Genomic DNA, 16,186 nt, shown 5'->3' with positions numbered 1-16,186 from the left:
CAAGTTAGTGTAGTGCGACCTCTGCACAGTGTTCAGCTAAAGCTACAAGTTAGTGTAGTGTGTCCTCTGAACAGTGTTCAGCTAAAACTACAAGTTAGTGTAGTGCGACCTCTGCACAGTGTTCGGCGAAAAGTTACAAGTTAGTGTAGTGCGTCCTCTGAACAGTGTTCAGCTAAAACTACAAGTTAGTGTAGTGCGATCTCTGCACAGTGTTCAGCTAAAGCTACAAGTTAGTGTAGTGCGTCCTCTGAACAGTGTTCAGCTAAAACTACAAGTTAGTGTAGTGCACAGTGTTCAGCTAAAGCTACAAGTTAGGGTAGTACGTCCTCCTCACAGTGTTCAGCTAAAGCTACAAGTTAGTGTAGTGCGTCCTCCTCACAGTGTTCAGCTAAAACTACAAGTTAGTGTAGTGCGACCTCTGCACAGTGTTCAGCTAAAGCTACAAGTTAGTGTAGTGTGTCCTCTGAACAGTGTTCAGCTAAAACTACAAGTTAGTGTAGTGCGACCTCTGCACAGTGTTCGGCGAAAAGTTACAAGTTAGTGTAGTGCGTCCTCTGAACAGTGTTCAGCTAAAACTACAAGTTAGTGTAGTGCGATCTCTGCACAGTGTTCAGCTAAAGCTACAAGTTAGTGTAATGCGTCCTCTGAACAGTGTTCAGCTAAAACTACAAGTTAGTGTAGTGCAACCTCTGCACAGTGTTCAGCTAAAGATACAAGTTAGTGTAGTGTGTCCTCTGAACAGTGTTCAGCTAAACCTACAAGTTAGTGTAGTGCGTCCTCCTCACAGTGTTCAGCTAAAACTACAAGTTAGTTTTTTGCGAGCTCTGCACAGTGTTCAGCTAAAGCTACCTGTAGAAGGATGGTGGTGTTTTCCTGATCCTATCACTACCGCAGGCAGCTAAATAAACTACAAGTTAGTTTTTTGCGAGCTCTGCACAGTGTTCAGCTAAAGCTACCTGTAGAAGGTTGGTGGTGTTTTCCTGATCCTATCACTACCGCAGGCAGCTAAATAAGCTACAAGTTAGTTTTTTGCGAGCTCTGCACAGTGTTCAGCTAAAGCTACCTGTAGAAGGTTGGTGGTGTTTTCCTGATCCTATCACTACCGCAGGCAGCTAAATAAGCTACAAGTTAGTTTTTTGCGAGCTCTGCACAGTGTTCAGCTAAAGCTACCTGTAGAAGGTTGGTGGTGTTCTCATACTACAGGCAGGCAGTTGATTTTGCTAGCTGCAGTATCAGTATATATATATATATATATATATATATATATATATATATATATATATATATCCCAGCTTAGTGCAGCTACAGGCCATTAGTATGTCTGGAAGGCCAACAAGGAGAGGCAGACAATCACAAGCCAATAAAAGAGGGCAAGCAGGCTCTGTGTCTAGAGGCAACAGTGCTGGTCGTGGAGACGGTGCATCCTCATCAGCACGTGGCCGTGGGACACGCTTGGCCTTTTTTTCGGCAGCTGGCCGTGTTGAGCTGCAACATGCGGAAGACTTGGTCGAGTGGATGACCAAGCCGTCCTCATCCTCCTCATCCTCTCTCACCCATGCTCAGGGTACTTTGTCTGGCAAGGCAGCTGCCAACACGGCCTCTTCCCTCGGCTCAATGGCATCAGTGACTCCTTCCCTAGCCCCACCATGTCCTCCTGAGGAGTCCCTCGAACTGTTTGACCACAGTGTTGAGTACATGCTCCAGGAGGATGCCCAGCGTTTAGAAGGCTCTGATGATAATACTGAGCTAGATGAAGGCAGTAACGTGAGCATGGACAGAAGGGGTGCCCAAGAAGGACAGCAATCTGGCAGTCATGCTCCCCATGCTGCAGCATACTGCCAGGTTTGCTCCAGTGATGAGGAGGGAGGGGATGATGAGGTCACTGACTCAACGTGAGTGCCTGATAGGTGAGAGGAGGAGGAGGCACATCACCAACGAGGCAAGATGCCCTCCAGGGGCAAGCCTAAGGGCAGCACACTGACTGCATCACACCCCAAAGCTCCGCATGTGCAGGGCGCTGCTGTCTCTGAGCGTTATTCCAAAAGTTCTTTGGTGTGGGCCTTTTTTGAGACAAGTGCATCAGATCGCACCGCTGCTATTTGCAACATATGTCTGAAGCGTATCTCACGTGGCCAAAACATCTTCCGCTTGGGCACCATATGCTTGACCAGACATATGTTGACCTGCCATGCAGTTCGTTGGCAAGCATATCTAAAAGACCCACACCAAAGAACAAAGAGGACCTCTCCTTGCTCCTCATCAGCTGAGATCTCCAACCCCACTATACCTTCAGTCCTCTCTGAGACCTGCACTGAGAGGAATGAAGGTGTAGAATTAGGTGTGTCACAGCCAAGTACTTGTGGGCAATCTGCTTTCGGTACATCGATGTCAGATTGTACCAGCCAAATTTCCCTGCCCCAGCTGCTGCACCGCCGAAAGAAGTTCGCTCCCAGCCATCCACATGCTCAGCGGTTGAATGCTAGCTTGGCAAAATTGCAAGCACTTCAACTGCTGCCTTTTCAGTTGGTAGACTCTGCCCCCTTCCGTGAGTTTGTGGAATGTGCGGTTCCTCAGTGGCAGGTACCCAAACACCACTTTTTCTTACGGAAGGCGATTCCGGCTCTATACCGGCATGTGGAAGGCAATGTCCATGCCTCGCTGGACAGGGCGGTCAGTGGTAAGGTGTATATTACCGCTGACTCATGGTCCAGCAGGCATGGACAGGGAAGTTACCTAAGTTTCACCGCACATTGGGTGACTCTGCTGGCAGCTGGGAAGGATGCAGGACAAGGTGCAGTAGTGATGGAGGTTGTTCCGCCACCACGCCTCCAAAATGCCACTACTAATGATTGCGACACACCTCTCTCCTCCACCCCTCCTCTTCTTCTTCCTCCATGGCCTCTTCCTATGCTTTGTCCTCGGAACCAGCGGTGCTCCATAGCCGTTCAAGGGGCTACGTAAGTATGCAGGCCAAAAGATGCCATGCGGTGCTTGAGCTGGTGTGCTTGGGGGACAGGAGCCACACTGGGGCAGAGGTTCTGTCAGCTCTGCAGGGGCAGGTTCAGAGGTGGTTGACGCCACGCCAACTTAAGCCAAGAATGGTGGTTTGCCCTTCGACAGGGACAAATGACCCATGTGCCCTGTTTGGCTAACATCCAAACTTGGTGGTGCAGCGGTTCTTGGGCTTACAGGATGTCCTGAGGCAGGCCAGGAAAGTCTGTGTGCATTTCTGCCGGTCATATAATGCCAGTGCTCGGCTGACAGACTGCCAAAAGGAGTTTAACCTGCCCAAGAACCGCCTACTCTGTGACATGCCCACCAGGTGGAACTCAACGTTGGCCATGCTGCAGCGGCTTCACACACAGCAGAGGGCCATCAATGAGTACCTGTGCGACTATGGCACCAGGACAGGGTCAGGGGAGCTTGTTTTTTTTTCCCCATGCCAGTGGGCCATGATCAGGGATGCATGCACTGTCCTGTCACCATTTGAGGAGGCCACGAGGATATTGAGCAGTGACAGTGACACTGTCCCCCTTGTCCACCTGTTGGAGCACACTCTGCGTGGAATAATGGACAGGGCACTTGAGGCAGAACAGAGGCAGGAAGAGGAGGACTTCCTTAGCTCTCAAGGCCCCCTTTATCCAGACAGTGTTCCTGCGTGCCTGCTGAACACACAGGAAGAGGAGGAAGAGGAGGAAGAGGAGGAGGAGGAGGATTGTGTCAGTATGGAGGTGGAGCCTGGCACTCAGCATCAGCAGCAGTCTTTAAGGGATCAGTCCCAAGAAACACATGGACTTGTACGTGGCTGGGAGGAGGTGGCTGCGAACCATGTCGTCCTTAGTGACCCAGAGGACTCCGGACCGAATGCCTCAGCAAACCTACGCTGCATGGCCTCCCTGATCCTGCAAAGCCTGCATAAGGATCCTCGTATTCGTGGTATCAAGGAGAAGGACCAATACTGGCTGGCAACCCTCCTTGATCCACGTTACAAGGGTAAGGTTGCAGACCTTATTTTGCCGTCGCAGAGGGAGCAGAGGATGAAACATCTTCGGGAGGCCTTGCAGAAAGGTCTGTGCAACACGTTCCCAGAGACTGGGAGGTTACAAACTCCTGTTTCTGGACAACGTGTTGCTGAGGCAACTGGGTCTTGAGGGTGGATCACTGGCCAGAGCTTGCACAGTATGCAATTGAGCTACTGGCCTGTCCCGCATCCAGCGTTCTTTCGGAATGCACATTCAGTGCTGCTGGAGGCTTTGTAACTGATCACAAGGTGCGTCTATCCACCGACTCGGTCGATCGACTGACCTTCATAAAAATGAATCAGTCTTGGATCACCACCAGCTACCAAGTACCTGATGCTGATGTAACCGAATAATTTTTTTTGAAATCTCAGATCCCTTCAAAGACTGCCTATGCTGATGCTGAGTGACTATCCTGAGTAATTATCCTCTCCCTCCTCAATGATCACGCTGATAGCTTGTAAGAACATTTTTGGTTCTGGGCGCCGCCACCAGTGCCTAAGGCCCAATTTTTCAACCCCTGTTTAGCAGGGGCGTGTAATTACAATTTTTGATGCAATACTTTGAAGCAGGGCTCGTTCCTGCGTTCCAACTAGAGTATCTGTAAGGGGTTGCAGTGTTGTGGCACCAGCACCAGTGCCTAAGGCCCATTTTTTCAGCCCCTGTTTAACAGGGGCGTGTAATTACAATTTTTGATGCAATACTTTGCAGCAGGGCTCATTTCTGCGTTTCAACTAGAGTATCTGTGAGGGGTTGCAATGTTGTGGCACCAGCACCAGTGCCTAAGGCCTAATTTTTCAGCCCCTGTTTAACAAGGGCGTGTAATTACAATTTTTGATGCAATAGTTTGCAGCAGGGCTCGTTTATGCGTTCCAACTAGAGTATCTGTGAAGGGTTGCAATGTTGTGGCACCAGCACCAGTGCCTAAGGCCCAATTTTTCAGCCCCTGTTTAACAGGGGCGTGTAATTACAATTTTTGATGCAATACTTTGCAGCAGGGCTCGTTCCTGCATTCCAACTAGAGTATCTGTGAGGGGTTGCAGTGTTGTGGCCCCAGCACCAGTGCCCAAGGCCTAATTTTTCAGCCCCTGTTTAACAGGGGCGTGTAATTACAATTTTTGATGCAGTACTTTGATGCAGTACTTTGCAGCAGGGCTCGTTCCTGCGTTCCAACTAGAGTATCTGTGAGGGGTTGCAGTGTTGTGGCACCAGCACCAGTGTCTAAAGCCCAATTTTTCAGCCCCTGTAATTACAATCCTTGATCTAATATTTCACAGCGGGGCCCGTTTCTGCGCCCACCAAGAACGAGTGAGGACTTACAGTGTTGTGGCACCAGCACCACCACCACCACCACCCCCAAAGGCCCAATTTTTCTGCCCCTGTTCAACAGGGGCATGTAATTACAATTCTTGAGCTAATATTTCACAGCAGGGCCCTGTGAGGGCTTACAGTGTTGTGGCCACAACAACACCTAAGGCCCAAATTTCTGCTGAGTATATAGGACAGGCCCCTACTTTCAAACATCCAACTTACAAATGACTCCTACTTGCAAACGGAAGGAGACAACAGGAAGTGAGATGAAATCTACCCCTAGGAAGGGAAATTCTCTCCTGTAAGAGTTAATATGGGAAAAACATTTCTCCTTTCCACTGATGCTTTATCACCAATCCTTGTTTCACAAAAAAACCCAAATTTTCAAAAAACATTTGTCATTGGGACAAAAAGTGAGGTGAAATCTTCTGAAGAGGAGCACAGACAGCAAAACAAATGTCACAGGGGTGATAACCCTTCCCTATGTTTTCCAAAAAGCTTAAAATAGATTTTTTGGCTGGAGCTAAACACGTTAAAAATGTACCAGTTCAAAATTACAAACAGATTCTACTTAACAACAAACCTACAGTCCCTGTCTTGTTTACACCGCCTGTATACTGCTGTTCAGAGTACAGAGCCTATATACTGCTGTTTCCTTTTTTAATTTGGGTGCGGGGTTCCCCTTAATATCCATACAAGACCCAAAGGGCCTGGTAATGGACTGGGGGATACCCATGCCCTTTGTCTCACTGATTTTCATCCATATTGCCAGGACCCGACATTACATTAAAGCCGCAAGCAGTTTTAAATGACTTTTTTTCCTTTAAAAATTACATTTTGTGCAGGGACTGTTCTAAGCACGGGAAACATGTGCCACTTTACAGGCATACCACAGACACCTCCCAGGTATGATATTTAAAGGAATATTTCACTTTTTTTTTTTTTACTTTAAGCATCATTAAAATCACTGCTCCCGAAAAAACGGCCATTTTTAAAAGTTTTTTTTGCATTGATACATGTCCCCTGGGGCAGGACCCGGGTCCCCAAACCCTTTTTAGGACAATGAGGAAAAGATGATCCGCACTCCAGTGATTGCTCTTAAGAAGTATAATATTTATTGACAAGCCACAGTGACCAAACACAAATAATAAGAACAGTTGACGCGTTTCAGCCTATAAGGCCTTAGTCATAACTACCATGCAAATTAGCCTTTAAAATGAGCACTTTTGATTTCGAACGTTCGAGTCTCATAGACGTCAATGGGGTTCTAACGTTCGTGTGAATTTTCGGTCCGTTCGCAGGTTCTGGTGCGAACCGAACCGGGGGTGTTCGGCTCATCCCTATTGATGAGAGCCCTTTACCATCATGCCCCACCGTCACTCCCATCCCTCCTACCTAATTACATTCAGGAAATACTAATGGCTCCCCCGGTGGGAAAGGGGAGCCAGTGTGCTCTCCCGAAAAACTGACCGGAGCTAGAGCTACCCCAATCTAGGCCAGAAGGCCAGGGACCTGACCCTCTGGCCAGACCCAATGGTTCTCCATCCCCATAAGTAGGCTTCCCTTTCAGCTACGAACCGCTCCAGGTTACCTTTACACCAGCAGGTTTTGCATAGCCTCCGCCATTCCTGATACCACCTCACCGTAGATCAGGGACAGAAGCAAAGCGCCACCTCCTGGCAACTGTTAAGAACAGATACTACACTTGATCTTAGCCAAAAGGCCGAGAAGCGATATAGAATTCCTGCACCATTTTACAGTTCCCACTGCGATCTGCGAACCGATCTGGGGTGTCATTAACTTTACATTGACACCCCCAGCGGTTCGCAGATGTCAGTGTGAACCAGTGTGCGATGCAGGTGCGATGCGGGGACTGTGATTGAAAAAGACCATGGCTGTTAGTGAGAAAATGCTTGCGCAAACATGTCCAAGCATGATCAGCTTGTAATTGCTGATGTCACACCGCATTTTGTATCAGGATTGGCTGCTGCAACATAAGGTGCAAGGATAAATATACGCCAGTGAGGATGCCCCCTGCTTCTCACATGGTTCTGTGCTTGCTGAAGGATACCTCCCTGTGGCTCAGATCCTACTCTGGAAATTACTGACGATGAAGCTGGAGCCCTGGCCGCTAATCCTAATTATGGGACTCTCCCATGGTCAGGTTGGCTCAATTAACGATCGGGATACGCAACGCCTGGTTTGCCTGAAGTCTCATCGGAGGTCAGCAAACTTCTTGTCCTGGGCCCACTGCATTGACTGCAACAACTTACTATGCACCTGTCTCCCAGAGGATCTCCAGGGCCTGATGCAGAGTGATTGCCAGTGTCTGTATACCTGCTTCAGCACCTGTGTCACATCCAAAGGCTGTTGTCTTCACTTCACTGCAGTCTGCCTCTGGTTCTCCAAGCCAAGATGACACCTTGGGTTGGCACCTTGATTCCCCCACCCAACCAGTGGTTGAGTCGGTGCCTAGTAACTGCTCCACTGGAGTGACATCTCCTGGCTGTGTGCTATCCCTTGTTCTCCTTCTGACACTCCACCTGCCAAGGAACCTTCTGTGGAACTGTCTGCCACCACGCTAGATCCGCCTGTGGATCCTTGTAAAACTACCTCTACAGCACCGTAGGTGGCAGCATAGTCTACCTATGTATTGGCTGCTTCGGGTACCACTGCTGAGCTGGAGACCTTGTGGACAGACTTCCCAGAAGAGTTAAAGCTGTTATAGCTGCAAAGGGTGGACCAACTCAATATTGAACCCTACTGACTAAGACTGGGATGCCATTAAAGTTCATGTGTGTGTAAAGGCAGGCATCCCAATACTTTTGGTAATATAGTGTATGTTTTCTGCTACATAATCCATTATCAGCAGATTTTCTCACAGATACACACCTTAGTTGAGTGCCTACCATTCCTAACCTACAAGCATTGTTAAATGTCAGTGTTATTCTCTCACAGGCAATCTGCACTGCCATGCCCTATAACTACAGATCTTGCTACAGACTGCATTCCTTCATTAAGAATAAAGTGTACATTTTATGCCCTAGGCAACTACCTTAAAGAGCATTTTGTGAACTGTCGTCCTAACTGACTATTAGCAGTGATTTGTGAAAAATATGCTTACAATAAAAGCAGGGCCAGTGCTACCACTAGGCAAACTAGGCAGCCACCAAGGGCGCACTGCTGCCTAGGGCGCCCAGCCACTGGTATTCCTACTCTTCTCTCTGCAGCAAGCAACTAAGTCTCAGCATCAGCAAGCAGCCGCCACTCCATTCGCACATAGTGTCAGAGGTGCAGTGGCGGCAGAGGACTGTGCCTGTGTCCCGACTCCCGAATGAGTGGAAGCAAGCAAAGATTCATTGATGGGCACTGGTAGGCTGCACTGATGGGCGCTGGTAGGCTGCATTGATGGGCATTGGTAGGCTGCATTGATGAGCGTTAGTGAGACTGCATTGATGGGTGCTGGTGGGCTGCATTGGTGGGCGTTAGAGAGGCTGCATTTGATGGGCACGTCATTAAAAAGGTGAATTATACATGGGCAGGGCAAAGAGGGTGGAGCCAGGGTGGCAAAATTAGGTTTCGCCTAGGGTGTCAAGAATCCTTGCATCACCTTTGAATACAAGCCCAAAAAGGACGTATTTATTTTCTGTGCATTCTTTATTCTCTTAGATATATAATTACTGTTTCTGTTATTTTTTTTAGCTATATCCTTTTTTCATGACTATTTACTTTGATGGGTCCATCAATGGTATCCTCTACTTTTTTTTAGTAGTTGGTTTCTTTGGGTGGTGTACATGTATACAATTAAACAGCCCCTGGATCAGCCCATGTACCTGGCAGTCTTGTGCAAGTCAGCTCAAATTAGAAATACTGCATTTTATATATGGGCAAAATAGAGGCTGGGTTTAAAGTTAAACTAAACTAAATCAGTATCACCTATTTTGAATCATTATGCTACTATCATTAGTAAATTGATAGGAAGGTATATTTGCTTTAATTTTTTTTTTTTCATTTCTTTAATTGCTTCCTGGTTTCTGTCCTAGGCCAAAATGCCCAGGAGTCTTCATTGGCATTTTTTTCTGTCATTTGGAGGAGGGAAGGAGAGGTTTTTTTAGCACACCCAGCCATCCGCTGAGCTAAGGGCAGATAGATTCCATGAAGTAAATGCTATATACATCATCTGCCCTTATTCAAGATGGCCATGGCTAGAGGAACTGTTTTACAAAGTGATTGCGCAGCAAAAAAAAGCATATCGACATGATTGGATGGGGGAGTTTGCTTTTAGTTTGTGGGGCTCAGTTTATTTCTACTTAACCAGTTGCCGACCGCCGCACGACTATATACGTCGACAGAGCGGCACGGGCAGGCAAAAGGACGTACAGGTACGTCCTTGCCTGCCCGCGGGTGGGGGGTCCGATCGGACCCCCCCCCGGTGCCAGCGGCGGTCGGATCGAGGTCAGGGTCGATCAAAGGTGAGGGGGAGGCCACTCATTCGTGGCCCCCCCCTCGCGATCGCTCCTGGCCAATGACAAGCTTCCTCGGCTTCTGTGAATGTAAACAGAAGCAGAGGAAGTGATGTAATCTCTCCTCGAGTCGGTCTTTTCGTCCGGCGCCGAGGAGAGAAGACATCCAAGTAAGTGCACCAACACTACACATACAGTAGAACACGCAGGCACACTTGTCACCCCCCTGTCACCCCCCGATCACCCCCTGATCACCCCCCTGTACCCCCTGTCACTCTGACACCAATAGCAGGTTTTTTTTTTTTCTGATTTATTGCATTGGTGTCAGTTTGTGTCAGTTACAAGTGTTAGGGCAGTTAGGTTAGCCCCCTTTAGGTCTAGGGTACCCCCCTTTAGGTCCAGGGTACCCCCCTAACCCCCCTAATAAAGTTTTAACCCCGTGATCACCCCCCGTCGCCAGTGTCACTAAGCGATCGTTTTTCTGATCGCTGTATTAGTGACACAGGTGACGCTAGTTAGGGAGGTAAGTATATAGGTTCGCTGTCAGTGTTTTATAGCGACAGGGACCCCCATATAACCCCTTGATTGCCCCCTAGTTAACCCTTTCACCAGCGATCACCATATAATTGTTACAGGTGACGCTGGTTAGTTGGTTTGTTTTTTGTAGTTTATTATAGTTTATTATAGTTTTAGGGCACCCGCCGTTTATTACCCTATAAAGGTTTAACCCCCTAATTGCCCGGCGGTGATAGAAGTTAAGTTTTTAGGGTCAGATAAGGTCTGCGTCGCCCCAGGCAGCGTCAGGTTAGCGCCAGTACCGCTAAAACCCACGCACGCAGCATACACCTCCCTTAGTGCTATAGTATCTGAACGGATCGATATCTGATCCGATCAGATCTATACTCCCCAGCAGTTTAGGGTCCCCCAAAAAAACGCAGTGTTAGCGGGATCAGCCCAGATACCTGCTAGCACCTGCGTTTTGCTCCTCGGCCCAGCCCAGCCCAGCCCACCCAAGTGCAGTATCGATCGATAACTGTCACAAAACACTAAGCACACATAACTGTAGCGTTCGCAGAGTCAGGCCTGATCCCTGCGATCGCTAACAGTTTTTTGGTAGCGGTTTGAATCAGTCGCTGACAGTCAGGAGCTTTTTTGCCTGTGAGTCTCACTAGTGTACCCCTAAATTTAGAGGCCAAAATGGCAAATCGAAGGTACACTAGTGAAGAGGCCTACACGTTTCTGAGTATGACAGATAGTGAAGAGGAAGTCACTCATCTGTCAAGTTCAGGCTCAGAATACGAACCTGTAGAGGACAGCGGCTCCATGACAGATAGCTCTGACGACGGAGTTGTGGTCCCTGCTAGGGTCAGGCGTACCAGACCCCGATCTTCTTCTTCTGTCCTTGAAGTGCAAGAACCGCAGGGCTCTCGTAGGGAGCAGAGAGGTACTAGTGCCGCTACTCCTTCTGGTGAACTGGCAAGCACCAGCGGCCTAGTACACCCTGGTCGTACATCCAGCACTGCAGTATCACGTGGTGACGTGGCGAGTCCCATAAGTGCAGTTCAAGCTGGCGAGGTGGCAAGCACAACTAGTGTCCCGCTGCCACCAATAAGACAAAGACAGGCCCGTCGTGCCCATAGTGCCCTTCCTGCTGCATTCGCCAATCCGAATTGGGTACCCACCACTTCTGCAGCACCCGTACTTCCCCCTTTCACTGGCCAACCCGGAATTCAGGTGGAAACAGTTGACTTTATGCCACTGGATTTTTATTCACTGTTTTTCACCGAAGATCTCTATAGATCTATTGTGGACCAAAGCAATTTGTACGCTGGTCAACACATCGCCGCTAATCCCCAGTCCTCCCTTGCCAGAGATTGGAGACCAATTACGGTCTCCGAATTTAAGATCTTTCTGGGCCTTTCCCTCAACATGGGCATAACCAAAAAGAGTGAGTTGCGGTCATATTGGTCCACTGACCCAATTCACCATATGCCCGTGTTCTCTGCCTCCATGACCAGGGCACGATACGAGCAGATTTTGCGGTTCATGCACTTCAACGACAATGAACTCTGTCGTCCTCGTGGAGACCCTGCATACGATCTACAAAATTCGGCCCCTCGTAAACCACTTCAACCAACGTTTTGCAGACTTGTTTACCCCCCATCAAGTTGTCTGCGTTGATGAGTCCCTGATTAAGTTTTCTGGCCGCTTGTCCTTCAAACAGTACCTTCCCAGCAAGCGTGCCAGATACGGGGTCAAGATGTATAAGCTCTGTGACAGGGCCACAGGCTATACATGTAGATTTATGGTTTACGAGGGCAAAGATAGTCACGTAGAGCCGATCAACTGCCCTGACTACATAGGAAGCGCTGGCAAGATAGTGTGGGACTTGGTGTCACCCTTATTCGGAAAGGGGTACCACTTGTACGTGGACAATTATTATACGAGCGTGCCACTTTTTAGTCACTTGTTTGATCAGCAGATTGGAGCATGTGGCACCGTGCGACCTAATCGCCGGGGCTTTCCCCAGCGGCTTGTAGAGTCCCGTCTTAGGCTGGGGGAGAGAGCCTGCTTGAAGTATAATAATTTGCTCGCTATGAAGTGGAGGGATAAGAAGAATGTTTTCGTTCTCACCTCCCTTCATGCAGACACGACGACCCAAATTACTACGGCGACTGGTGTTGTGGAGAAACCCCTCTGTGTCCACGAATACAACCTTAATATGGGAGGGGTGGACCTCAACGACCAGTTGTTGGCGCCGTACCTAATTGCCCGTAAGGCCAGACGCTGGTACAAAAAAGTGTCTGTTTATTTATTTCAATTGGCTTTGCTGAACGCTCATGTGCTATACAGAGCTTCAGGACAGACTGGATCCTTCCTTAAATTCCAGGAAGAGATCGTCAGAGCCCTTCTGTTTCCAGACGGTGCTCCACCTCACCTTCCCAATCCAAATGCAGTAGGCCGGCTGCATGAGAGGCATTTTCCTTATGTCCTCGAGAGTACCCCTACCCAACGAGCCCCCCAAAGAAAATGTCGTGTCTGCAGAAAGCGCGGATTTAGGCGTGACACCCGGTATTATTGTCCCTCCTGTCCTGGCAATCCTGGTCTTTGCATTGGTGAATGTTTTGAACGCTACCATACACTAGTTGAGTATTAGCGTAGGGTACAGCACTGCACAGACTAGGACACACTTCCACAGGGTCTCCCAAGATGCCATCGCATTTTGAGAGACCCAAACCTGGAACCGTTACAGTTTTAAAAGTTACAGTTATAAAAAAAAAAAAAGTAAAAAAAAAAAAAATACACAAAAAAAATATAAAATAAAAAAACCAAAAATAGTTGTCGTTTTATTGTTCTCTCTCTCTCTATTTTCTCTCTATTGTTCTGCTCTTTTTTACTGTATTCTATTCTGCATTGTTTTATTGTTATGTTTTATCATGTTTGCTTTTCAGGTATGTAATTTTTTTATACTTTGTTTTTTTTATTGTTAACCACCTTTGTGTTTTCAGGTACGCCATTCAGCTGCAGCGCGGATTTATTTATCTTGACAGCAACAGCGTTTGCTCCCACGATACATAAAGCCGTGACTCCAGCGCTGTCGGAGGTGATTTCACCACCACAGTTACATACTTCAGCATATATGCCGAAGCGTGGGGGCAGAAGTGGGTGGAGGAGCGATTTGCTCCTGCCTTTTGCGGGAGGATGCCCCCATGCTTCGGCATATATATATTTTAGGTAGGCACAGGTTGCGTTAAATGTTTTATTTTTTACTATGGTTTTTTTTTGTATTTGCTTTGCAGGTATGGTAAGTATTACTGTTATACTCTAATGTTACTTTGTTTTTTGTTAACCATCATTTGCTTAGCAGGTACGCCATTCAGTTGCAGCGCGGATTTATTTATCTTGACAGCAACAGCGTTTGCTTCCACGATACATAAAGCCGTGACTCCAGCGCTGTCGGAGGTGATTTCACCACCACAGTTACATACTTCAGCATATATGCCGAAGCGTGGGGGCAGAAGTGGGTGGAGGAGCGATTTGCTCCTGCCTTTTGCGGGAGGATGCCCCCATGCTTCGGCATATATATATTTTAGGTAGGCACAGGTTGCGTTAAATGTTTTATTTTTTACTATGGTTTTTTTTTTGTATTTGCTTTGCAGGTATGGTAAGTATTACTGTTATACTGTAATGTTACTTTGTTTTTTGTTAACCATCATTTGCTTAGCAGGTACGCCATTCAGTTGCAGCGCGGATTTATTTATCTTGACAGCAACAGCGTTTGCTCCCACGATACATAAAGCCGTGACTCCAGCGCTGTCGGAGGTGATTTCACCACCACAGTTACATACTTCAGCATATATGCCGAAGCGTGGGGGCAGTGGGTGGAGGAGCAATTTGCTCCTGCCTTTTGCGGGAGGATGCCCTCATGCTTCGGCATATATAAATGGTGCATGTATGCCCATCATTAGAAGTGGGTGGATGAAGGGAGGTATTCTAATGGTGGGCATACCCACCGATCAATATCTTTTTTTCGTTCAGCCCACAGGCTGCATGAAAAAAAAGTTTACAATATATGCCCAACAAGGACCAGCAACGTACTGGTATGTTGCTGGACTTTGAGTGGTTATACCAGAATGATGCCTGCAGGTTTAGGTATCATCTTGGTATCATTCTTTTCAGCCAGTGGTCGGCTTTCATGTAAAAGCAATCCTAGCGGCTAATTAGCCTCTAGACTGCTTTTACAAGCAGTGGGAGGAAATGCCCCCCCCCCCCACCGTCTTCCATGTTTTTCTCTGGCTCTCCTGTCCCAACAGGGAACCTGAGAATGCAGCCAGTGATTCGGCCAGCTGACCATAGAGCTGATCAGAGACCAGAATGGCTCCAAACATCTCTATGGCCTAAGAATCCGGAAGCTACGAGCATTTCATGACTTAGATTTCGCCAGATGTAAACAGCGCCATTGGGAAATTGGGAAAGCATTTTATCACACCGATCTTGGTGTGGTCAGATGCTTTGAGGGCAGAGGAGAGATCTAGGGTCTAATAGACCCCAATTTTTTCAAAAAAGAGTACCTGTCACTACCTATTGCTATCATAGGGGATATTTACATTCCCTGAGATAACAATAAAAATGATTTAAAAAAAATAAAAATGAAAGGAACAGTTTAAAAATAAGATAAAAAATCAAAAAATTAATTAAAAAAAAAAAAAAAAAAAAAAAAAGCACCCCTGTCCCCCCCTGCTCTCGCGCAAAGGCGAACGCAAGCGTTGGTCTGGCGTCAAATGTAAACAGCAATTGCACCATGCATGTGAGGTATCACCGCGAAGGTCAGATCGAGGGCAGTAATTTTAGCAGTAGACCTCCTCTGTAAATCTAAAGTGGTAACCTGTAAAGGCTTTTAAAGGCTTTTAAAAATGTATTTAGTTTGTCGCCACTGCACGTTTGTGCGCAATTTTAAAACATGTCATGTTTGGTATCCATGTATTCGGCCTAAGATCATCTTTTTTATTTCATCAAACATTTGGGCAATATAGTGTGTTTTAGTGCATTAAAATTTAAAAAAGTGTGTTTTTTCCCCAAAAAATGCGTTTGAAAAATCGCTGCGGAAATATTGTGTGAAAAAAAAAAATGAAACACCCACCATTTTAATCTGTAGGGCATTTGCTTTAAAAAAATATATAATGTTTGGGGGTTCAAAGTAATTTTCTTGCAAAAAAAAATAATTTTTTCATGTAAACAAAAAGTGTCAGAAAGGGCTTTGTCTTCCAGTGGTTAGAAGAGTGGGTGATGTGTGACATAAGCTTCTAAATGTTCTGCATAAAATGCCAGGACAGTTCAAAACCCCCCCAAATGACCCCATTTTGGAAAGTAGACACCCCAAGCTATTTGCTGAGAGGCATGTCGAGTCCATGGAATATTTTATATTGTGACACAAGTTGCGGGAAAAAGACAAATTATTATTTTTTTTTTTTTTTTTGCACAAAGTTGTCACTAAATGATATATTGCTCAAACATGCCATGGGAATATGTGAAATTACACCCCAAAATACATTCTGTTGCCTCTCCTGAGTACGGGGATACCACATGTGTGAGACTTTTTGGGAGCCTATCCGCATAGGGGACCCCGAAAACCAAGCACCGCCTTCAGGCTTTCTAAGGGCGTAAATTTTTGATTTCACTCTTCACTGCCTATCACAGTTTCGGAGGCCATGTAATGCCCAGATGGCACAAACCCCCCCCAAATGACCCCATTTTGGAAAATAGACACCCAAAGCTATTTGCTGAGAGGTATAGTGAGTATTTTGCAGACCTCACTTTTTGTCACAAACTTTTGAAAATTGAAAAAAGAAAAAAAAAAATACGTTTTTCTTGTCTTTCTTCATTTTCAAAAAC

At 46.9% G+C, this 16,186-nt stretch overlaps 1 protein-coding gene and 1 pseudogene across 1 annotated transcript in view; both read right to left on the bottom strand.

The window, feature by feature from the left end:
• Nucleotides 1-16,186, bottom strand: part of LOC141102975 (vitrin-like) — a 57,340-nt gene that overhangs the window by 7,777 nt on the left and 33,377 nt on the right. The gene's annotated exons all lie outside the window — the stretch shown is intronic.
• LOC141103968 (U2 spliceosomal RNA) lies at nucleotides 6,931-7,065 on the bottom strand (annotated as a pseudogene).

The sequence above is a fragment of the Aquarana catesbeiana genome, linkage group LG07 (assembly GCF_042186555.1).
Source record: "Aquarana catesbeiana isolate 2022-GZ linkage group LG07, ASM4218655v1, whole genome shotgun sequence".
Classification (NCBI taxonomy): domain Eukaryota; kingdom Metazoa; phylum Chordata; class Amphibia; order Anura; family Ranidae; genus Aquarana; species Aquarana catesbeiana.
This window is presented reverse-complemented; position numbering and strand designations above follow the sequence as displayed.